This window comes from Ambystoma mexicanum, chromosome 2q (genome assembly GCF_040938575.1).
Source record: "Ambystoma mexicanum isolate Mex_15411 chromosome 2q, UKY_AmexF1_1, whole genome shotgun sequence".
NCBI lineage: Eukaryota > Metazoa > Chordata > Amphibia > Caudata > Ambystomatidae > Ambystoma > Ambystoma mexicanum.
Window position 1 is genome coordinate 566,197,950 of NC_090924.1, and position 25,618 is coordinate 566,223,567.

Genomic DNA, 25,618 nt, shown 5'->3' on the forward strand with positions numbered 1-25,618 from the left:
TCCCATTTATGTTGCTTTTAATACATTTTTTTCATCAAACTTCAATGTGTAGTATCATCTCTTTGGTTTTATGCATATCATGATATATGTTTTGACATTCACTTACACCCATTGTGTGTATGTGAGGGACATGTATTCATTTAAATACTTGACATTGGGGTTGTATCATGTAATTGGCATTTCTGAGTGGGTGGATGCAATACTTGGGTGGGTGTTTGGCATGTGGAGGCTGCCCATAAGAGCCAGGGATCTAGATTGTGATGACGTGTTGGCTGGGGGACATGTGTCAGGGCCTGCTGGCAGGTGCCCTGCAATGCTGGGGGGTGGGGGTGCAGGGGGACATGAGTGGGACATGAATGGGAGCCTGCTGGCAGGTGCCTCGCAATGCGGAGGGGTGGGGGTGCAGGGGGACATGAGTGGGACATGAGTGGGGGCCTGCTGGCAGGTGCCTCACAATGCTGGGGGGTGGGAGTTCAGGGGGACATGAGTGGGACATGAGTGGGGGCCTGCTAGCAGGTGCCTCGCAATGCTGGGGGGTGGGGGTGCAGGGGGACATGAGTGGGACATGAATGGGGGCCTGCTGGCAGGTGCCTCACAATGCTGGGGGGTGGGGGTGCAGGGGGACAAGAGTGGGACATGAATGGGGGCCTGCTGGCAGGTGCCTCGCAATGCTGGGGGGTGGAGATGCAGGGGGACATGAGTGGGACATGAGTGGGGGCCTACTGGCAGGTGCCTCGGAATGCTGGGGGTGGGGGTGCAGGGGGACATGAGTGGGACATGAATGGGGGCCTGCTGGCAGGTGCCTCGCAATGCTGGGGGGTGGGGGTGCAGGGGGACATGAGTGGGACATGAATGGGGGCCTTCTGGCAGGTGCCCCGCAATGCTGGGGGGTGGGGGTGCAGGGGGACATGAGTGGGACATGAGTGGGGGCCTGCTGGCAGGTGCCTCGCAATGCTGGAGGGTGGGGGTGCAGGGGCACATGAGTGGGACATAAGTGGGGGCCTGCTGGCAGGTGCCTCGCAATGCTGGGGGGTGGGGGTGCAGGGGGACATGAGTGGGACATGAGTGCCCCGCAATGCTGGGGGGTGGGGGTGCAGGGGGACATAAGTGGGACATGAGTGGGGGCCTGCTGGCAGGTGCCTCGCAATGCTGGGGGGTGGGGGTGCAGGGGGACATGAGTGGGACATGAGTGGGGGCCTGCTGGCAGGTGCCTCGCAATGCTGGGGGGTGGGGGTGCAAGGGGACATGAGTTGGTGATCAGTAGTGCAAGGAGACATGTGCCTTTGCTGGGGGGCATGGCCATGTTGGGTTGGCTGCCTGCGGGACATGACCAGGGATGCAGGGTAGTCCCCTGTGGTGTGGGCTGCCTGCAGGGGCCGTGGAGGGTGTACAGGGAACACCTGGGAGGACCCACACTGCCAAATCACGTGTGGGACTCCCTGGCACCCCCGAAATACACGTACCCTGCTGAAATGGCATGTGAAACTTCCTGCGCACCCCAGTAATACACGTACCCAGCTCGCACAGGGCCAATCGCGTGTGAAACTTCCCGCGCACCCCAGTAATACACGTACTCAGCTGAAATCGCGTGTGAAACTTCCCGCGCACCCCAGTAATACACGTACCCTGCTGAAATCACGTGTGAAACTTCCTGTGCACCCCAGTAATACACGTACCCCGCTCGCACAGGGCCAATCGCGTGTGAAACTGCCCACGCACCCAAGTAATACACGTACCCTCCTGAAATCGCGTGTGAATCTTCCCGCGCACCCCAGTAATACACGTACCCTGCTGAAATCGCGTGTGAAACTTCCCGCGCACCCCAGTAATACACGTACCCTGCTGAAATCGCGTGTGGAACTTCCCGCGCACCCCAGTAATACACGTACCCAGCTGTAATCGCGTGTGAAACTTCCCACGCACCCCAGCAATACACGTACCCTGCTGAAATCGCGTGTGAAACTTCCGGCGCACCCCAGTAATACACGTACCCCGCTCGCACAGGGCCAATCGCGTGTGAAACTTCCCACGCACCCCAGTAATACATGTACCCTGCTGAAATTGCGTGTGAAACTTCCCGCGCACGCCAGTAATACACGTACCCTGCTGAAATTGCGTGTGAAACTTCCCGCGCACCCCAGTAATACACGTACCCTGCTGAAATCGTGTGTGAAACTTCCCGCGCACCCCAGTAATACACGTACCCTGCTGAAATCGCGTGTGAAACTTCCCGCGCACCCCAGTAATACACCTACCCTGCTGAAATCGCGTGTGGAACTTCCCGCGCACCCCAGTAATACACGTACCCAGCTGTAATCGCGTGTGAAACTTCCCACGCACCCCAGTAATGCACATACCCTGCTGAAATCGCGTGTGAAACTTCCGGCGCACCCCAGTAATACACGTACCCCGCTCGCACAGGGCCAATTGCGTGTGAAACTTCCCGCGCACCCTAGTAATACACATACCCTGCTGAAATCGTGTTTGAAACTTCCCACGCACCCCAGTAATACACGTACCCTGCTGAAATCATGTGTGAAACTTCCCGTGCACCCCAGTAATACACGTACCCTGCTGAAATCGCGTGTGGAACTTCCCGCGCACCCCAGTAATACACGTATCCAGCTGAAATTGCGTGTGAAACTTCCCGCGCAACCCAGTAATACACGTACCCAGCTGAAATGGCGTGTGAAACTTCCTGCGCACCCCAGTAATACACGTACCCAGCTCGCACAGGGCCAATCGCGTGTGAAACTTCCCGCGCACCCCAGTAATACACGTACCCAGCTGAAATCGCGTGTGAAACTTCCCGCGCACCCAGTAATACACGTACCCTGCTGAAATCACGTGTGAAACTTCCTGTGCACCCCAGTAATACACGTACCCCGCTCGCACAGGGCCAATCGCGTGTGAAACTTCCCACGCACCCCAGTAATACACGTACCCTGCTGAAATCGCGTGTGAATCTTCCCGCGCACCCCAGTAATACACGTACCCTGCTGAAATCGCGTGTGAAACTTCCCGCGCACCCAGTAATACACGTACCCTGCTGAAATCACGTGTGAAACTTCCTGTGCACCCCAGTAATACACGTACCCCGCTCGCACAGGGCCAATCGCGTGTGAAACTTCCCACGCACCCAAGTAATACACGTACCCTGCTGAAATCGCGTGTGAATCTTCCCGCGCACCTCAGTAATACACGTACCCTGCTGAAATCGCGTGTGAAACTTCCCGCGCACCCCAGTAATACACGTACCCTGCTGAAATCGCGTGTGGAACTTCCCGCGCACCCCAGTAATACACGTACCCAGCTGTAATCGCGTGTGAAACTTCCCACGCACCCCAGCAATACACGTACCCTGCTGAAATCGCGTGTGAAACTTCCGGCGCACCCCAGTAATAAACGTACCCCGCTCGCACAGGGCCAATCGCGTGTGAAACTTCCCACGCACCCCAGTAATACATGTACCCTGCTGAAATCGCGTGTGAAACTTCCCGCGCACCCCAGTAATACACGTACCCTGCTGAAATTGCGTGTGAAACTTCCCGCGCACCCCAGTAATACACGTACCCTGCTGAAATCGTGTGTGAAACTTCCCGCGCACCCCAGTAATACACGTACCCTGCTGAAATCGCGTGTGAAACTTCCCGCGCACCCCAGTAATACACCTACCCTGCTGAAATCGCGTGTGGAACTTCCCGCGCACCCCAGTAATACACGTACCCAGCTGTAATCGCGTGTGAAACTTCCCACGCACCCCAGCAATACACATACCCTGCTGAAATCGCGTGTGAAACTTCCGGCGCACCCCAGTAATACACGTACCCCGCTCGCACAGGGCCAATTGCGTGTGAAACTTCCCGCGCACCCTAGTAATACACATACCCTGCTGAAATCGTGTGTGAAACTTCCCACGCACCCCAGTAATACACGTACCCTGCTGAAATCATGTGTGAAACTTCCCGTGCACCCCAGTAATACACGCACCCTGCTGAAATCGCGTGTGGAACTTCCCGCGCACCCCAGTAATACACGTATCCAGCTGAAATTGCGTGTGAAACTTCCCGCGCACCCCAGTAATACACGTACCCAGCTGAAATGGCGTGTGAAACTTCCCGCGCACCCCAGTAATACACGTACCCAGCTGAAATCGCGTGTGAAACTTCCCGCGCACCCAGTAATACACGTACCCTGCTGAAATCACGTGTGAAACTTCCTGTGCACCCCAGTAATACACGTACCCCGCTCGCACAGGGCCAATCGCGTGTGAAACTTCCCACGCACCCCAGTAATACACGTACCCTGCTGAAATCGCGTGTGAATCTTCCCGCGCACCCCAGTAATACACATACCCTGCTGAAATCGCGTTTGAAACTTCCCGCGCACCCCAGTAATACACGTACCCTGCTGAAATCGCGTGTGGAACTTCCCGCGCACCCCAGTAATACACGTACCCAGCTGTAATCGCGTGTGAAACTTCCCACGCACCCCAGCAATACACGTACCCTGCTGAAATCGCATGTGAAACTTCCGGCGCACCCCAGTAATACACGTACCCCGCTCGCACAGGGCCAATCATGTGTGAAACTTCCCACGCACCCCAGTAATACATCTACCCTGCTGAAATCGCGTGTGAAACTTCCCGCGCACCCCAGTAATACACGTACCCTGCTGAAATCGCGTGTGAAACTTCCCGCGCACCCCAGTAATACACGTACCCTGCTGAAATCGTGTGTGAAACTTCCCGCGCACCCCAGTAATACACGTACCCTGCTGAAATCGCGTGTGAAACTTCCCGCGCACCCCAGTAATACACCTACCCTGCTGAAATCGCGTGTGGAACTTCCCGCGCACCCCAGTAATACACGTACCCAGCTGTAATCGCGTGTGAAACTTCCCACGCACCCCAGTAATACACATACCCTGCTGAAATCGCGTGTGAAACTTCCGGCGCACCCCAGTAATACACGTACCCCGCTCGCACAGGGCCAATTGCGTGTGAAACTTCCAGCGCACCCTAGTAATACACATACCCTGCTGAAATCGTGTGTGAAACTTCCCACGCACCCCAGTAATACACGTACCCTGCTGAAATCATGTTTGAAACTTCCCGTGCACCCCAGTAATACACGTACCCTGCTGAAATCGCGTGTTGAACTTCCCGCGCACCCCAGTAATACACGTATCCAGCTGAAATCGCGTGTGAAACTTCCCACGCACCCCAGTAATACACGTACCCAGCTGAAATCGCATGTGAAACTTGCTGCGCACCCCAGTAATACACGTACCCTGCTGAAATCTCATCTGAAACTTCCCGCGCACCCCAGTAATACACGTACCCCACTCGCACTGGGCCAATCGCGTGTGAAACTTCCCGCGCACCCCAGTAATACACGTACCCTGCTGAAATCGCGTGTGGAACTTCCCGCGCACCCCAGTAATACACGTACCCAGCTGTAATCGCTTGTGAAACTTCCCGCGGACCTCAGTAATACACGTACCCTGCTGAAATCGCGTGTAAAACTTCCCGCACACTCCAGTAATACATGTACCCCTCTCGCACAGGGCCAATCGCATGTGAAACTTCCTGCGCACCCCAGTAATACAAGTACCCTGCTGAAATCGCGTGTGAAACTTCCCACGCACCCCAGTAATACAAGTACCCTGCTGAAATCGCTTGTGAAACTTCCAGAGCACCCCAGTAATACACGTACCCTGCTGAAATCGCGTGTGGAACTTTCTGCGCACCCCAGTGATACACGTACCCAGCTGAAATCGCGTGTGAAACTTCCTGCGCACCCCAGTAATCCACGTACCCCGCTCGCACAGGGCCAATCGCGTGTGAAACTTCCCGCGCACCCCAGTAATACACGTACCCTGCTGAAATCGCGTGTGGAACTTCCCGCGCACCCCAGTAATACACGTTCCCTGCTGAAATCGCGTGTGGAACTTCCCGCGCACCCCAGTAATACACGTACCCAGCTGTAATCGCGTGTGAAACTTCCCACGCACCCCAGTAATGCACATACCCTGCTGAAATCGCGTGTGAAACTTCCGGCGCACCCCAGTAATACACGTACCCCGCTCGCACAGGGCCAATTGCGTGTGAAACTTCCCGCGCACCCTAGTAATACACATACCCTGCTGAAATCGTGTTTGAAACTTCCCACGCACCCCAGTAATACACGTACCCTGCTGAAATCATGTGTGAAACTTCCCGTGCACCCCAGTAATACACGTACCCTGCTGAAATCGCGTGTGGAACTTCCCGCGCACCCCAGTAATACACGTACCCTGCTGAAATCGCGTGTGGAACTTTCTGCGCACCCCAGTGATACACGTACCCAGCTGAAATCGCGTGTGAAACTTCCTGCGCACCCCAGTAATCCACGTACCCCGCTCGCACAGGGCCAATCGCGTGTGAAACTTCCCGCGCACCCCAGTAATACACGTACCCTGCTGAAATCGCGTGTGAAACTTCCCGCGCACCCCAGTATTACACGTACCCTGCTGAAATCGCGTGTGAAACTTCCTGCGCACCCCAGTAATACACATACCCTGCTGAAATCGCGTGTGGAACTTCCCGCACACCCCAGTAATACACGTACCCAGCTGAAATCGCGTGTGAAACTTCCCACGCACCCCAGTAATACACGTACCCTGCTGAAATTGCGTGTGGAACTTCCCAAGCACCCCAGTAATACACGTACCCTGCTGAAATCGCGTGTGAAACTTCCTGCTCACCCCAGTAATACATGTACCCCGCTCGCACAGGGCCAATCGCGTGTGAAACTTCCTGCGATCCCCAGTGATATGTGTTCCCCGCTTGCCGTGCTGGTAAAGGGTTAGCGCAGCCCTTTGCGCTGGATTGGGGATTTTGATGGCTTTTCCCTGCGCGAGGGGCGTTTTTGGGGGCGTAACTGGCGCTGCTGCAGGGTCGCTGCGCCACTGTGCGCCACAGCTGGTTTTGGTGGCTGGAATCCATGAATACGCTGTGCGCGGAAATGTATTTTAGCGCACGCGGCTGGCAAAGGGATTCGCACGCGCACACTGTGCGCCAGACGCGTGCACCACTTGTGCGCTGAATCCTATGAATTACCCCCTCTGTCTTCCTATTCGCTCTGACGACAGAGAGTATTCAGGCGAAAAAGTCAGCTCAAAAACTCAACCACATTTAAGAAATCCGGGTCTCAATGCCCAGCAAGAACATTTCAAAAATATAGAATATGTAAACTAAACTTCTGAAAAGAGCAACATTTTCAAAACCAAATTTAGACTAAAGCAAACGGTAGACTAAAATATGTATTACACCACCTGCAGTTGTGGCCATTTAGTTATGGTTAAGTTGTACAACTCATAGAAAGGGCACTTATTTGGATGGCTTATAACTTTGCTCCCCCTGGACGAATCCTTACCAAACTTTGCAAAAAAAAAGTATATAGCCCGCTTTGAATTTTTGTGGCCAGTCTGGTGAGTTTTCACAAAGTGGGGCAAAGTTATAGGGGGGATTCTACATTTTATTTTTCCACAGACACAATGGGAAACTAATTTTGCTCACACCTACAGCCCAAACAGCTGGAGGGATTTTCACCAAATTTGCAGCAGGAGCGGCGGCTTGGTCTTGAAAGTGTGTTTTAGTAAATTTGGTGTAAATTAATCCAGTAGTTTTTTTTAAAACAGGCAAAATGTAGGTCCCAAAAAATTAGTGATATGTGGGTCTGCTCCGCAAACCCATTTCCCTTTTTGCTCTGTGGACAGGACTCTCATTGGTCTGGAGGGGTGCATGATGTCCGCAGACATCCAATGCACCCACTGATTGGTTGTTGGAAAGCGTCATATTTTTCTGAAACACCTGTCATTTTTATCCGCTGATAGCTGCAGCTGTCCGCAGATATCGCGGTGGGGAACAGGACTGTGAAACATGTTTTGGGGCATTTGGTGTTTGGAAGAGGGGCTGGGATGGGTGAAGGAGTGAAAGATGGTTGATATCATGTATTTGTTTAGGTGGAAGAAGACCGTGCAGAGTTCAGCAGTCCATGGACACCGCAGTAGTCAATGGACAGGGTCTTGGGCGGGTGGCTTGCCTAGTGAATGCAGGGAGGCTTCATTAGGGGAGAGGAGTGGAATGTAGATGATACAATGATGTTTGTGTAGGTTAAAAATAGGCCATGCACTCAAGAATCTAGGCTCTGTCACAACTACTGCAGTATCATATGGCTAGGCAATCAAGAACTTGCCTACAACTATTGCAGTAGGTGGTGTTTGGTGGGTACTTGAAGGAACATGTTTGGGGGTGTGTACAGTAGTCCATAGACCAGGCCTTTGGGTGGACAGCTTATGTGGTGACTGCAGGTAGACTTTATTAGGTTAGGGCAGTGGAATGTAGATGATAGGAGGATGTTTGTATAGGTTAAAAATAGGTCACAGACCCAAGAATCTAGGCACTGGCAGAACGACTTCACTATCATATGGCCATGCAAGGAAAACTTTACCCACAACTATTGCAGTAGCTAGTGTTTGGTGGGCAGTTGCAGAAATATGTTTGGGCATATTTGTTGACTGCATGTGCACTTCCTACAGTAGGGGAATGGAGTCTGGATGATATGGTGATATTGGCATTGGGGAAACATAGGGTTGGCAGTCTACTTCAATATACGCAGATGGTGTTCAAATTGGGAAGGTAAGGGTCAATTGTTGTGTGTGGACTGTGGTCACTTGCCAGATTCTTGGGTGCATGGCCGTATTATGCTGCGGTGGTTGTGGCCAGCCCCTAGAATCTTGGATGCATGGCCGGAGGCCGTACGCCATGCACCCAAGAGTCTATGGGCTGGCCGCAACCACCACAACATACTACGGTCATGCACCCAAGAATTTGCCCGCTGGCACAAACATTGCACAAATGTGTGTAGAAATGTAATTTGCCCATTGGAAAGAAGCATGACACTGATATGTGTATACTCATTATAGATACTGTCCAGGCACTGTATACTTTTTGGAACACAGTGACAAAATACCATTGAAGTGGAAATATCACTTTTGATTAATGACATTGCAGGCACACATTCTGTTTCTTGCACATGAAGGGTAAATCTTTGTTTCTCTCTCTGTGAAAAAATCAGCATAATATGTTAGGTAAGGTACTTCATCATGTCGTATTCTGAACATTTTTACATATTCATTTACTTTGTAGACCCTCATAATTAGTACATCACAAGTAGCATTCTTCAAACAACGTTACTGTGCAATGTGCACAGGTCCTGTGTTTCGGTTGCATAATCATTGGGTCTGTGGGGAAAACAAATGCATGCAGGATAAAAAATAAAAAAAAACTGGTATGTATAATTGATGTTACATGTCACACTATGTTTCATCATTGAAGTGTGCAGTACTTACAGGGATGTTTAAGGAGCACAACTATGTGTTTTTCCTGTCACAAGCAATGTTGCAGTAGGAGGAATTGAAATGGTGTATGTGTTTTGCTTTTCGGAAGTGGTGGTGGTATGGTTGCAGTTAGAGTCTGGCATATTCTAACTGTTTATCCTTTTTCACTTTTTAACACTATCCGTTCATGCAGTTTGATTCCTGTTGGTGTATTCCAAGCACTGTAGTATTGAAAACTAGTATTGTAGTATTGAGGGGGCAGTTAGATACCTGTTGGTGTATTCTAACTGTTGCTAGTTTCACAGTTTTTGAGGGTATGTTGTGTAGCAGTTTGATTCCTTAAGGTGGATTTTAGCAGTTTCACTACTGGAATTAATATTGTAGTCTATGGTTGTACTGAGATGCCAGTTGGCATATTCTGGCTGTTGATACTTTTCGAGTTTTGAAGGGCACCTTCAGAAGAACTTCATTTTTGCAGGTGGATTTTAACTTTCATAGCAATGGAAAGGAATATTGCAGTATTATGGGTGTAGTTATATACCAGTTGGCGTATTCTAACTGTTCATAATTTCACAGTTTCACAATATATGTTTTGAAGCACTTTCATTACTGTTGGTGGATTTCAAGTTTTTCACTATTGTAAAGTGGCATTGCAGTATTATGGGGGCAGTTATATGCCAGTTTTCATATTCATTGCAGTGGTTTGGGCACAGGTAGACAGCAGTTGGCATATTTGAACAGTTGCTAGGTTTACAGGTTAGTGAATACATTTTGTAGACCCTCATACTTAGTACATTTTAAGTACTATGGGTGAAAAAATATTATTGCATGTTTTCCACAGTTGTTGTTTCTGTGTCTATAATCATTGGGTCATTAGGGAAGAAACTGTATAGCATTATGAAAAATGTACAACATGCACACCTGTTGCCATATTGAAACTATTTTCCATTTCAGAAACAGCATTGTAGCGCAATGGATGTACTCCCGGACCAGTTGGTATATGCTAAATTCTTACAGTTTCACAGGGCAGAAGGGTACTTTTCTTTTGCACTTAGATACCTGTTGGTGTCTATCAGGCAGTATGTTATGCTACATTTATAGGTCAGTGAGTACATTTAGATTTCTGGAATATTAAGTAGGCATTTGATAGATTTGCTGGTAATCTCTGTTTCATAGTAACGGAAGTATCATTGCATTCAAACCACCCACATTTACTTTTATTGTTTGCAGTATTGTGACCTGCACTGGTTGTGGCACCTGTGTCGTAGATTATGCCTACTGTTGTAAAGGTTTTCGTTGCCAAGCGATATTTAACCGTGTGTGAAGCTAGTAAGCTTGCAGTTGTTTTTGGTACCATCTGTGTTGTATCTTAAAAGCATACTATTACATATTGGCTATTTGAGTGTATGTGGTAGGTGGAAAGATTGTCTTGCATTTTGCACCAGCTACTGAAATGAAAGGATTCACAATTAGGTATAGATACATACACAAAGCGTGCATTATGGACTTGATCCTGCGCAAAATGGTTGCAAAGAGTGCGTATATTTTTGCTTTCTAGCACTTGGAGTAAGTACCTTAGAAATTCTTGTGGATCTTCTTGTATGTTCATGGTGAATCTCACCATTCCAGCACAGTAGTCCAATTCCTGCTTTATTTCTGAGACACTGTAAGTGTTGTCAGGACTGTTTGTTGCATTTCTATGAAGGAGGAGCATGTGCAAAAACAACTGGTCTGCACCATTCAAGTAAATATTTTGAACAATTGGAGGCAGTTGGAACAGAACATTGATTGCTACATTTTCATAGTAATTTACACCAGTTGTGTTGTAAAATTTGAATGGACCTGAGATTTCTCTGTGTCTGTGTCATTTGCTGGAGCTCCATTTGTTTTTTTAGGAGACATACCTCTCTTTGTTTGTGCTGTTGGATGTTCACTTGTGTTTGCATTACATCTTTGTGGTTGTGCTACTTGATGGAATAGTAGCTGCTTTCACTTTCTTTGGCGGTACTGCTGGGAGTTCTGTTTGCATTACTTTTCTTTTACCAAGTTTTCCTTTTTGAGGAACAGGGTACACATCGAGATGGGGTATGTACAGTGCACATAGTCTGTTGTACTCCACGTTGCAATGAATGTCAGCCTTGCCTTTCTATTATAATTGACTAGAAATATTCCTTCAAGTGTATGTAGTCTTGACAGTGCTATGTAACGCATACCTTCTTTAAAGACTGTATGTCTATGTCAATCAATGCCTGATATACGGTTAGACCTTGCAATTTATGAATAGTGACTGCATATGCAAGGGACAGAGAAAACTGTTCTCTGCGTACATTCATGTCTTTGAAAAGAAGCAATTGTGCTGTTGAGTGTCTTATCCTTTTAACTTGTGAAAGTTTATCAAAGTGGATGTTGACAAACTGAATGTTTTTGTCACATGGATATATCTGCAACCCAACAACTGTACCAAGTGCTCCATTAACTAAAGCTTGTTCTACGTCAAAGTTACATTTCAGAATTACTCTTTAGTTTAAACACAATGTTAACTTTTTCTCCAAACCAGCTGTGTTGGAGATACAGTTTTCTAAGCTATTTAGTCGTGTTGTGGCTTGTCATTGGAGTTAATTTGCACTATTGGTTGCATTTCTTTTTTTAACATTGTCATGTAGAATTGTGTACAGCTTGCTAGGTTTGGCATTAAGGACATACATTTCACATTTGTTTCTGCTAATTGTTCCATGACATCATCATCAGATATGTTATGTCCATATAGCTCATGGATGAGTCTACCATTTAAGATAGATTGTGCATCATTAGAAAGAAGACCAATCCAAATGCTTTTTAAAATGTTAGCATCAGTGAGGTCTGCAGACTGATGCACGGTTGGAGTTAGTTTTCTGTATTGGAAATGTTGCCAGAGATTTACTTTTCCTATGCTGCCAAGTGTGTTACAGCATGGATTGTGTCCTAAGGTTTTAAAAATAGGTGCACCTTTCACTGGTGTTAATTGTAGGAGATCTCTGAAAACAATAACATGTTTTTCTCAAAAGAAATATTTCTTTGTAGTTTGTTTTAAGGACCTCTTGCAATCTGAGGTGAATCAAAGCCATTATTAGGTTGGAGACAATGCCACCTTATCTATTAGGAGCATTTTCATTTGTTTTTCGAATTCTGCATAGCTCCATAGCAGCTTCTGTTGAAAGTTTGTATTACTCTCATTTGTTTTGGTGTTCTACTGGAAGGAGCAGCAGTTGGTGTAAAGTAACATCACCTATGTTTTAGGCAGCTAAACCTGTGGGGGTTGTTGCAACAGCTGAAAGCTTGTTGTTTGCTAATTTTTGGAGGAACTTGCTGATGATTTTTATTAAGAATGTTTTGCCTGAACCAGCTTCAGCACTTACAGATGTACACGTTTATAAATTTGATCGCTACGCATTTTAGTTTCGTGCTGCGTACCAAGTTCAAATTCTTTACTTACTTCCAGGAAAATGCTACATTGCTCATCATTGAGTTGTGATTTCAGCAGAGCAAAGTTACAAGTCAGGCGGAATGGGTTAACGGGGTCCGCTAATGGGTGCGGACCCGTTATTCCCATTCCGCCTGATTACGAGGTCCCCTCACGGGACCCGGGAAGGACGTCTGGTAAAACCAGGCATTGTTACTGGGTCCCGCGAGGGGACCAGGGAGCTAACAACGGGCCGGTCATAATCGGCCCATTGTTAGTTCCCTCTCCCATTCCCATTGAGCCCTATGGGGGCTCGAATGGGAAGGGGGAAGGTCCAGGCCCGGGTTCCCTGAGGGAGGAATTACCGGGCCCTCCAAACTCGGAATGGCCCAGTAATTCCCCATTCAGGGAACTGGAACCCGGTTTTGGAGGCAGCCATGCCGCCAATAGCGGCATGGCTACCCCCAAACCCGTAATGAGGCCCATGGTGTTTTCTACTTCAGTCATGGCTAATTCTGCTTCATTTACTATGAGTGGTTCTTGGCTTCCTGTAGCAGAAGGTTGACTGCCATCAGGACTGTCTTCATTTAGCTGTGCTTGAACTTCTTCCTCTTGTTGGCGTTCATTGTCCAACATGTTTTTGTACTGCTTGAAATTGATATGTGTTATACTGCTTTCATTTGCATTGAAAGCATTTTCATAGGAGTCATGTGTGCCTAATAAACCTTCTTCTTTTCGCCATGGTTGAAAAAGTTGGAGTAGGGACATCTAGTAAAGTTCTCTATATTGAGGAGTTTTAAATGTTAGCTTTAAATGCTTAATCAGTCTGGGTTGGGGGGTTGGGTAAGTTTAACAAGGCTGCCTTCACCTGTTTTGACTATGTATTCGTCTTTTTTCATCTGGTTTAATATTATTCTTGTTTGAGAAATGTTGGGCTATGCGGTATAGGCACATGTTTTCCAAAGCACTGCTCCTGTTTGGGTAGTAAGTGTCCAATAAATAGTTTTTCAAAATGTCCTGGCTGTTGGGATCATTTTTGGCTATTGTTTCTATGTCTTGGTACCATTTGAACACTCTTTTTTCTGGATGCAGCAGGACCAAGGCTTAGCCAGACTCTGTTTTCAGATGTCCCATATAAGGCTGTACCTGTTAAACGGTCAGCAGCTTCATAGCAACCACATTCTCTATGGGAGAGCATTTTTATGCCTAAGCTGTATATTTTTTGTAACAGTGTTTTGTCAGATGATATGTCATCCCTGAAGTCTCTCAGTCCTGTTTTCTCAGCTTTGGTTAGGTAGGCAGTGACATATTGTGCAACAGCAGTGGAATTGTCTGCAATGTACTGTATATCTATGTTTGCATTCCAAAAGAAGGCAATGATTGGATTGTAATCATTGATGTACTTTGAAGCTTTGCTTCTTTTAATGCAGTATGTGTTCTTAGGTGATTTGCCTTTCACATTGTGTCTAACAGAAGACATGAAGTTGTTTACTTGTTACTTGTCCTTTTTCTGAACCTGGTAAAGGGAAACCAAAGCAGCATTTGGTGTAGTATTTGCCTTTGTTTGTGTATCTGTGTCGACAATATTTGCCAGATTTATGTCTTTGAAACCATAAAATGTGTGTATGTAGGTCAATATGTGTGCTTTCTGAAGGGATATTGCAAGTTACACATTTGTGAATAAACTGCAAAACAGTGGCATCACTGTCCTGACCAAATTTAGGAGTATCTTTTATCCACAGAAACATGCAGATGTGTGGTGCTCCTCTGGTTTGATATTTCTTTGTCCAAAAGAAGTGTTGTCATTCTCTGAGGGGAAGAATTGCTTTATTACAGATGAAGTGCAGCATGGCAATAAAGCAGTGGTGGAAGTACATTGATCCATTTACAGTGTCAAGATAGCAGAGTTTTCCTGGTATTTTTATGTCTATCCCTGCTTTGTTTTCATTTGCTATGCGTAAAATGTTGTGCAAGTCTTCCCATGCACAATTTAAAGTGACAAACCATGTGGGTGGGCCGAAGTTCTGTAGCATACACCACACATCTGCGTGACGACGGAACCAATATTCTTTTGTACCACACATGGTTGCTGAGAGATTTCTGATACTTGACTGCAAAACTTAATCTTTGTATTGTACCTTTTGAAGTAGTTGCATAGCAGACATGTTTAAAAAATGGTAACCTGTTTTCAATGTGTGTGCAACTCTGTAACATAGAGTTGCTAGTTCACTTTCAAACAGGAGGTGGAATATGTATTCAACATTTTGTCTTAATCTGGAATCTTCAGATTACGTTCGTAAAGAGCGGTATTCAGATGCTGTTATTTGTATGCATCTTTCATCATACCTTCCCCGTTTTCCAGTAGGAAATTGCAGAGGAAAGACTTGTGCTTCTACAATTTTTTCCCATATGCTGATTGGAGAGTCTTTGTCTTGCCACATGTGATATGTTTCTAGTGCATTGTCTATGCTACCTTTGGAGTACAGTGGGTAAATTATATACTGATCTAAAATATTGGATGCTGTAATAGGATCTACATGTACAAATTAGCCAGTTGATGAGGAATCCTGAATTATTTTGGTGTTTTCCCTTAGGTTTTCCTCAATGTTTATTTCTGTGTAGTAGTCATTTTTCTCTTTAAGATCTTTTGAAGGTACACAATTCACTAGGATAATCAAAGATTGATCTATTGGCCGCTGCACTCCCAGAGTGTCTACATTTTCTTTAAGAACTAATGGCAAATAAACTACTTTGCCACATCTGCCTTTTAGTAATTCAGAAGGAGGCAACTTGGCTGTTTTAGGTTGAAGGTGCATTATAGCTTGTAATGGGTGTACTGTTTGGAGTATATTGCTCTCATACAAATTAAGTTGTTGGAGTGGTTTTGGAAGTGGGAATATCTCCAGGTTACTTGGTTAGGTACTTCAGCACATGTGCTTTTAATTTAAACTTTGCTATTTCTTTTTTGCACGTGCTTTAGAAGGTTGGCATCTGTAAGGTTGCCGCTGCTCTTCTCTAATGTTACTGGATTTTCAAACTGCTCTTCACTTCTAAATTATTTGCTATGGAAATGGTCTATTTCTTCAAGGAGTTCTTTGGCTGTGCCATGTAGTAGAATGTGATCAAAATGTTACAGTTCTAAAGCAGAACTTTGTGCATAGTACAGTCTCTGGACAAGATTCCATATAGTGGAATGATGTGCCGCTAACATTTTGATGAGATGGAAGGTGTTTTTGCAAGCAGGCATGTAAATGAAGGCTAATGAATATCCCTGCAGTCCTGTGTATTTACAAACTGGACAGGAGTTCATGATTTGCAATGTTTTCATTCTCATTTTCTCTTTTGCTTTAACATAGTGATTAAGGATTTTCCGTAAAGATTTGAAGGATTGTTTTTGTACGTTACACATTGAGGTGCAGGGCCATTTGTAGAAGGGACAGATTGGTTTGGTGGAATGGAGTGTTGATTGTACGTTTGTTGAGGACATTCTTTCAATGAGGGTATCTTCTGCCATAATGGTGTTTTCTACAATTTTATACCCTCGGCTGTGCATGGCAATTGGGTTTATCCGCTCTTGTTTATACGCCTCTTCTTTTAAATATAGCTTTGTGCTGGATGTGTGAATCCACTCACCAGCACAGAAGTTTGCAAAGATCTCTATGTTGATATTGTGCATGTTGAAAAGTACTTATTTTAGTTTACTGATTAATTTTGCTAGTGGTTTCATTAGGTTTAAGATTAATATAAAAATGTTCTTTTGAGGAGCATTGCAATGTCAATAAGAGCTTCCAGGATTAGTTTTCTGCTGTAAGTTTTAAGGGTTCAGTGTGATTTCTCTGTTGTTTATATGAGATTCTGAAGGACTCTATAGTGCAATTATTTTTGTGAAATTAAATATTTGGAATGCTTCACTATGTTTACGTTAACATTGTTAGATGCAGTGCTAGCACTACTGGTAGTTCTATTCTTTTTAATACATTTCTTTTTATTTTCACATTTTGGAAGTGGGGCCAACATGTTTTTTTCTGCTAGGTGGTTCAGTTTTGTTAAGTGACTGTATTAGCTGTTTTGTTTGAACATGTGCTACAAACTGTGCTATAGGTGGATGACTATTGTGAATGCTTTTAGGTTTATCTGCTCTATTTTTGCTTTGTTTTCTACAGAGTTGCATTTTGGTAGGCATTCTCTTCTGGCTGTTGGAGAAAATAGGAAAGTGTGCATTTCAAAGTTGTGCAATGTATTTGCGTGCACTGTGCATGAGTGTCTGAATGTCAGGTTAGGCATAAATAGAGGGGTGTGTGATTGTGCAATGGGCTGTTAGTTTTGGTTGGGAAGCTTGTACTAGTAGATGTGTGTGTTGATGTGTGAAAGGTTTGCTTCAGTGTGTATGACAGTGTACTGTGCATGAATAAGTAAGGACAGTACAATGTTTTCACGATCCTATTGGGTGTTACGATGCTGGTGTTCAGATGACAATACAAATAGTGTACCTGCTGAGGTGCAATGAGTAAGAATGAAGCAAATGCTGTTGGATTAGATATAATTTTGTAGGCTACTATACAACAACACTGCACTGTATAAGTAACAGGAAGAATACTACGACACTACTGCACTTACTTTGTTGGATGTGAAGAGTAGTTTTCTCCTGTGGCCTTTATCTTCTAATAGAGACGTTTCTGGCTTTCAGGAGGGTGTTATTCACTGCAGGAGGAAGAAAATTAGTGGGTTGTTGTAAATGGCAAATGATTGTAGTAGGAGAACCTATTATTTTTCACTCTAGGAGGATTTGTTGGGAAGAAGAGTTAGTAACATTGCATGTGATTACGAATGTGGCTGTAAAACTGCTGTTGGTGCAGATGGGTTGCCACTAGATTCCTAATACTTGTTTGGCAGCCAGCTACCCAGTGCCACTAGGATATTACAGGCCATATTGGCCTGGAACGTCAGGTGTTGCAAAATGTTAGTCTGTATGTGTGTGCAATTTTGCAGCACTTTATAGGAATGGGGACTTGGGAGCATCAGCATTGTTGGTATTGGGGCCGGTGGTCCTGTGATAAGTATGCCCTACATGGCTGCAGTTTCCCAAGTGTGAGAGTTGTTGTTGCACTGTTTGTATTGGAAATGGAGTAGTGCAAGTCCTAGTAGGCTGATAAAAAGGCAGAAGCCTAGAAGGATGTACATATTAGAAAGAATGATGTTAGTGTGTGCAATTTAATTAACTTTCCCACACATGGATGCTCACTACATGAGTCCTACTGCAGTATATCGGAGAAATACTTGCTTGTTCATTTAATTTATTATTCAAATTTACAGACAGCAGTGTTGTAAATGTGCACATGCATTCATTTGGTTTTCCTTCAAATGGTGCTGAAATTAGTAGCTGTAAGCGCAGTGCATTTTGTTAATTTTGCAATCCATGTCCCTGGCATGCTTTGGTAACATACATGCACTTTTCGTTTTCTGTGTGCATTGTGGGAGTTTTACTGTAGGTGTGTTAGTGGGAGAAGCGGTTTTAAAAGCGACAGAATGCAAGAAGAAAATAAGAGTTTGCACATTAGAATGGGTGATATGAGAAAGCATGCATGCTGTGGTAATATATTGAAGTTTCACGTAGTGTCTGCCACTTGAACATGCTGTGGAAATGTGTTGTTTTTAACAAAGAGTGCTGCTAAAATTCAAATATATGTTTTGAAACTGTTATGAAAGTGGGCATTAGAAGAAAACATTGAAAGCACACAGCATTGTAAGTAACTGCCACTTGATGTCAGGAGATGGGACAAATGAGAGTATGATTATTGCGTAGTTTATGCAGGGCAAGTGGCAGGAACCCTGTTCAAATGCATTTGTAAAAGAATTGCAAATGTACTCTACAAAATATATGCATATCTGTAGTTTGTGTTGATGGATGGAGATGTGGATGAATCTGGAAGTAGTAATCTTGGAGAGTTTTACAGTAGTTTTTGATGGAGGTGCTTTGGAATAACAGAATACCTGTACTCTGAGTGTTGAACAACAGTACATCTGAAGTGTTGAACTGTGATGAGAGAGTTAGATGTAGAGTTCTTGGATGTGATTGGTAGATGGGCCTGTGACTGCTTAACAATAGCCAATGATGGAGTGCTGCAAAGATTGAAGTGGAAAAGGCTCTCTTGTATTACGAAGTCTGCGGACAACACGGTAGTCCGCGGGCAGGGCATGCCGCATCTAGGTCTCCTGAGCATGCGTTACATGGAAATGGGACTGTGGGGATTAGCCAATCAGGTGTTGAGGTTCTGCTTTATAGGAAGAGATGGTAATACTTGTTTTCGTGGTTGTGTGCAGTGAAGATGGCAGAGATGCACAGTCAGCTTATTGATGGTGAGAGCTTCCTTTGTAAGTCATCTGCAGAGGTATGCATAGGGAAGAGGCATGTCTGTCAATCTTGGATTTCAAGGAGTGGAGGCTTTGTGGTGCGATGTTCCTGGCCGCAATTTGCAAGGAGTGCTTGCACTTTGCAGAGATATGGCCACTTTCAGTATTCCTGATGTTGTAGTGGTGCATTGTGGAGCGCTGCATTTGGGTTACATCAGTGTTCCAAGTTTGCTCAGTGCACTGAAGGACTTGGTGAAGGCACTGATGCTGCTTTTTCCCCAGTGCAAAGGTGGTTTTCTCACACATACCACCTAGAGCAGTATGGAACAACCCCAATGTCCTCTGTCCTCAGCAGGATGCCAGAAGGTGTCTTGTAAATAGAGGCAAGTCTGCATTTTTGCGTAGTTCTGGCATGTTCTCTTTCCACAATGAGAACATTAATTCTCATAGTGTACATTTTTTCACTGCAACTGACTTTTGTTTGCCCCCCATTGGAAACACCATTTTCTTTTACAATCTAAGGGATGCTTTGAAGCGGTACATGTAAGACTGTAAGGGAGAAAAGAAGAGAAAAGGCCAACAAAAATACAAAGCACACAGTATTTGTTTACAAGCACCTTCAACAAAAAAAACATCTTTTCAGAGCCACCACTAAAAGGGAAATCTCCTACCCTGGGTTACATTTCACTCCCCACCCCTTTGAGTTGGCCGATTTATCCATGGACACTGCGGTGAATCGCTGATCGCACATGCCACATCCGAGGCTTTTGAGGATGGCAGGCATGGAAATCGGACTGTAGAGGCCAAGAGATTGGCCAATAAGGTTCCCTGGTTATGTTGCGCAAGGAGAGAGTGTGACAGAAGGTCTGTTTGCTGAGAGGAGTGCAGATGGCTATGGCAATGGCTGTGTCTTGGTATGGAGTGCCCGGCATGAAGTGGGTGGACTTGATTCCCCTTTGTGCAAATTTGTTTACTGGCCATCATCCAGCTATTATTATTGTTCATTGTGGAGGGAACAGTTTAGGGCATGCTACCGGAATCTCATTGTAGTTTGCGATGAAGGAGGCATTTGGGAAAGTCATGGACATTTGTGATGTCATCTCTGATGTCATGGGTGGTAGTTCTAGCAGTGCACAGAGTTATGGTTGCTTAGCTTACCATAACTGGTGAATGTCTGGTGTTTTTCAGTTTTACTTGTAACCATAATAACCCTTTACACAGTTTTTCCACTGGTTTTGATAGTTTTTTTATTAGCGCAATTCAACCATAACATCCCTTTAACAATGTTTTTTCACTGAATATCTACATTAACAAAATATGCTAGAATAACCAAGAGAGCACAGATGATAGATAAAATAAATAGATTTAAAATGAGTTGATAATTTAAAAAAATAGGTCTTGTGAAAGTAAATTTACTGTGAAGAGATCCTGGGATAAGTTAATCAAACAGTACCACTTTTTATGCAGTAATTACATATTGCTATTTCTGTATTTTAATTGTTGATTGTGTTAAATGTTGACTAATTTACTTTGTATGTATGGTATCTAATTATTGCTATATGTGGCATTCAGACCAGTGGCAATCAATGAGTTTTTTAATGGAGGAGGGGGGTAAGTATTCCTCACCAATCTGCATGAATGTTCGAGCGCAGTGAGGGAGCCCAAATCAACCAAGGAGAGTTTGAGGGTGGGTGGTCTCCTCCCGCAAATCGTTTTTGAATAATGGGCTAGAATGGTGCATTCCATAGCACATTTTGTGAAATATTGTGTACAAATTCTGACAGCTTGCAATCAGTTTTGTAGGGTAACTCATAAAAAATGTCAATAGATGCAAGTCACCAACAGTGCATTGGAGAATTTCCCAATGCATTTTCATGATGCCTTTGCCCACAATACATGACAGTATAAAAACCATTTTCAAGCTGGCTGTGCGAAAAGATTTCTGTGCATATTGCAACAATATATGCTGGTATTACCATATAAGAACAAATACTTGTTTGCTTTGAGCATGCTGGTATTGCTTTGCGCATAATGCCTGTATCCCCTTGTAAGGACATACACCTGTTGGCCATGGTATAGTGAGAAAACATGTTGTTGCTGACTGTGTGCACTGCATGCAGGCAGCAAGAACATGTTTTCTTACCTTCTTACCTTCTTACCTTGGTATTTCCAATAACACCAATAACCCCTCCCAGGTTGGGCCCACACACCCCCTGCAGTGGGCATTAGTGTAGGGCAATACCAGGGTACAAAAACATGTTTCCTGGTGGCCACATGCTGTGCACGCAGACAGTAATCTGTTTTCTCACTGTGGTATTACCATGCTCCAACACCCCCTTGAAATCTGAGTTGAAACACACACTTTCATATATACATGCACCTGCACATGACACCCACTTCATTCATGCAGATAAACACATTCATATATACATGCACAGAACCAGTCAAGCCCTCATACAGCTTCTCTCAATCACTGAATGATTGAGATAAGTAGTATGCATGTGTCTCTGCTTGTGTGCATGTGCATGTACACATGAATATCTGCATCTGCCTCAGGAAGTGTTCTGCTGGGCCCCGTATGAATGATAATAATCTGAGCTTCACCCATTGGTCTGATGAATTAGAGCCTGATGAATTAGAGCCTGGTATCATGAACATTTTACACAGTTCCTGTGACTTTTCCTAAAAGTCCCTGCATCTCCTTCCAAGTACTTGGATTGCAAACCTTATTACACTCTTCCTTATAAGAACTTTGATGATTACTCTTGATGCACTCTTCAGGGTCAGTAGACTTAGGGTGGCTACTGTGACAAGACAGATAACTTCAGATGCACTCTTCAGGGTCAATAGTCATAGAGAGAGTCTACTTCTGATACACTCCTTAATCCTTCCCAAGTCCCTATCGGCTCTACCAAGGCCCCTGTTTCTTGGAGCAACCACATTGCTGGTTCCTCCTGGGGTCTTTGATTCAGCTGCTCTGCTTGGCCATTCCTTCTCTGTTCTCAGCTCCCTGATGTTCTGCACTGCTTCTGTGGGGTACTTGGTCTTTTGGTTCCGGCTCAGTTGTCGGGCTGAGCGGTCCACCTCAGCCAGATAAAGCCACCGACAACCTTCTTCCAGCTGCTTGTTGCCTCAACACTCCTTCCCTCTCCAGAGCACCACTCCAAACTGGATTTGATGTCCTCTCCCTCGATGACCAACCTCTGCAGCTTGTATTACAACTCCCATTTTTGAACTTCCTGGGGTTTCCAGCATCTAAGCTGGCTTCTGTCCTTCTGTAGTCCTTTCTCTCTCTTTATATTCTGATGCTGACCCCTCTCCAGCAGACTGTCACAGTCTTTCTCTAGTTTCCATGGGGTTATCAGCATGTCTCCTCGGGCCTCCTTTGCTCAGTAATGTCTAGCTTTGACGAATAATCAGCATCACTCCTTTGATAATCCTCTTCTCAATACTTGAGGAAAGGTATGGAAATGCCCTTGTCTTTTCATGGTCATGTTTTGGTCAGTCTCTAAATGAGTACAGGAGGGAGTCTTCCCTTGCCTATAACCCTCCTCTGTCCTCCACATCATCTGCCTCCCATAGGGCTGAATGGGGATGGGGACGTCGGATGCACCGGCACACTCAGAGTTGTGCCGGTGCATCCGACGTGCTCTTCTTGCGGGTGCCATTGCACCCGCCAGGAATGACCTGGTGGGTGAGAGGGCACCCGCGAGCAGAGCTCGTAGTATGGTGGTCCGGGAACTACGGTAACGGCATACTTACCGGTACCGTAGTCCCAGACCGCCATGCTCATAATGAGGCCCAATATCTCTAGTCGCACACACACAGACACAGCCATTTTTATTTTATCCTTGGCTTTCTCACGCTTACTCCAATGTCATCATTTTGGAGGAAAAAGGAAAGGAGATTCCCTTCACCCCTCCTCTTGCCTATCCTTCTATCAAGCAGAGAACAGGGTCAGCATTGTGACGACGCACCCGGCCTGAGAGACAGACATGCAGAATGAGGGGTGTGGAGCCATTCACGATGCCTCCAAGGCTGGATTTGTCAGCGCCTCAGAGGCATCTGGAAGGGCATGACGTCACCCTAGAGCCTTTAACAAAGCTTTTCCAAAGAATGTAAATGTTTTTAGATTTTTTGCAGTTGCATTATTATGGAGTGAGTTAAAATCACTCGCTCCATAATGCAAATGTATTTTTTTAACACTTTTCTTTTATTTTGCTTCTCTTCTATTTTTTCTTAGTAGGACCTGGAGGGTCCTGAAAATTAAGGGGTCGGGTGGGGGTGCTGCCTTAGCAGCCCATATGGGCAAGCCCCCCGTGATTCAGACTTTGATCCCTGCTGACTCAGACTTTTACTTGAAAATCTTGTTTTCCATTTTCGGAATAAACACTAGGGGCTAGATTATCTAACATGTGCACCACTTCTAAAACGTGAGCAAGCACTGTGATAATATATCATGCCGCTCTACACTGATAAAGTGCGATGTGCAATGATTTATTGTCTGTATTTAGGCAGTAGCCCCAGAATGAGTCACTTTTGTTGTTATCCAGATTCGTGACAAAAGGTCTCAGCAATGTCAAGTATAGAGGGGCGATGCACCAAACATTCCATAAGAACATGACGAGTGATTTCCATTATTTCTGCTCTGCCGCAGACAGCAGATCCTATCCTCCTCACCAATGGAACATTCTGAGCCAATAGATGCCAAAACTGGTAATTTATTCACAAGTAACAATACTAGAAATCTGCCCAGCACAGGAGTTGCGCATATGTTCAAGTAACTCTGTGGTTTTTTGAATAGATGAGTTCAATTCTCCATCACTGTATGGAAACTTTTCAATCTCGCCAAATGAGTGTAATGGGTAATCCAATACCATCTGTCTAGTTTAGTAACAAACATTCTCCATTGTACGTGAAAATCTTCTTCCCAGTTTGGTTCCCATTCTGTTGCCTTAAAGGTCTCATTCGCCAAAATAGTGAATTTGCTTTTAACATTGGCACAGATTTCCCTTCCTAGTAATTGTAATAGAGGGCAAAACGGAGATAATCTTTATTTTAGATATAATAAACATTGCCTTTTCAGGGCCATAGCAAACAGCAAAACGATCCCCATTTTCAACCTAATTATTTCAGTGGGCACACTAGGACCCAATTCTAAAATTCTTCACCAGAATTTGCGCTCTATAATCTTTAACCATGAGATGTTATCCATACGCAGGGACTCCAGCCCATATGGGATGGATGAACAGAAGCCCTGTTTATATAGCATCAAAATGCCATGTGGACACTAGCCAGAAGCTTCTCTAATACACCTTGATATCATGTTGGTCAAATCTATGGCTTTTCGTTTTTTCCCCCACAATGGTTGCAGAATAGTTGTAAATTCCAAGCCCACATATTTTAAACAAGCCACATGCTCAATGTCATTTCCAGCCACCACCATCCTAAGAACTGGGGCCTGTTTATGGGCAAAATGCATTACTTTTGTTTTCTCAATGTGTACTCTTAACCCATGAGTATCTGCATACGTTTGCAAATCTAGCAGTGATCTCTTAAGGCCAGAAAAGGTATGGTCACATAGAACCAAATTGTCAGTGTATGACAAGCATGGTACTTTTTGACCCGCAAGATTTGGTAAACAGATGTTAATACACTGCAGGTATTCAGGCAGGTCAGATATATATATCTTGAACAGTAGTAGCGCTATGACACATCCATGCTTAACACCTCTCTGAGTCACCATATGTTGTGTCACATCGCCTCTACTATCCAGCCTGACCTGGACAGTGGCATTCTCATGCAGGCCGCATACAGCAGACAGAAGATCTTTCGGACACCCCAAAGCTTCCATCTTTTCCCACAATATTCCTCTGTCAACTGTATCAAATGCGACCCGAAACTCGATAATAGCAATGTGCATACCAGGGTTACCTTTAGTTATTGCTGCCTTGGCAAAGGTGTCAAAGAGCAACTGACAGTGTCCAGTACCAGAGCCCACCCGAAATCCCATTTGGAACCTGCCCAACACATTAGCAGTTTGTACCCCTTTTTTCAATCCGTCCAATACAAGAGAGGCGAAGAGCTTCCCCGAGACATACAGCATCACCAAAACCCTAAAATTATCAGTCAAATATCTCTTGTCTCTCTTGTAAATGGGAACTAGTAGGGGTATGCACCAAGATGATGGTATATTACCCTCTTCACAAACTTTTACAAAAATTCCATACAACAATTTCGCCCAGATCTCAGGTGAGGATTTCAATGCTGCATTTGAAAGGCCATTAGTACCGGGGGCGGGGAAATCATTAAGTCTACGAATGTTTATCTCTATGTCGCCCAGATCAAAGACAACATTGAGTTTTTCCCTAGGAGGTTTTCCTACTACCGCTTCGGCGTTAGAAGAGTTAAACGTGTCACCAATTTAGTTAGCCCTGCTTAGTT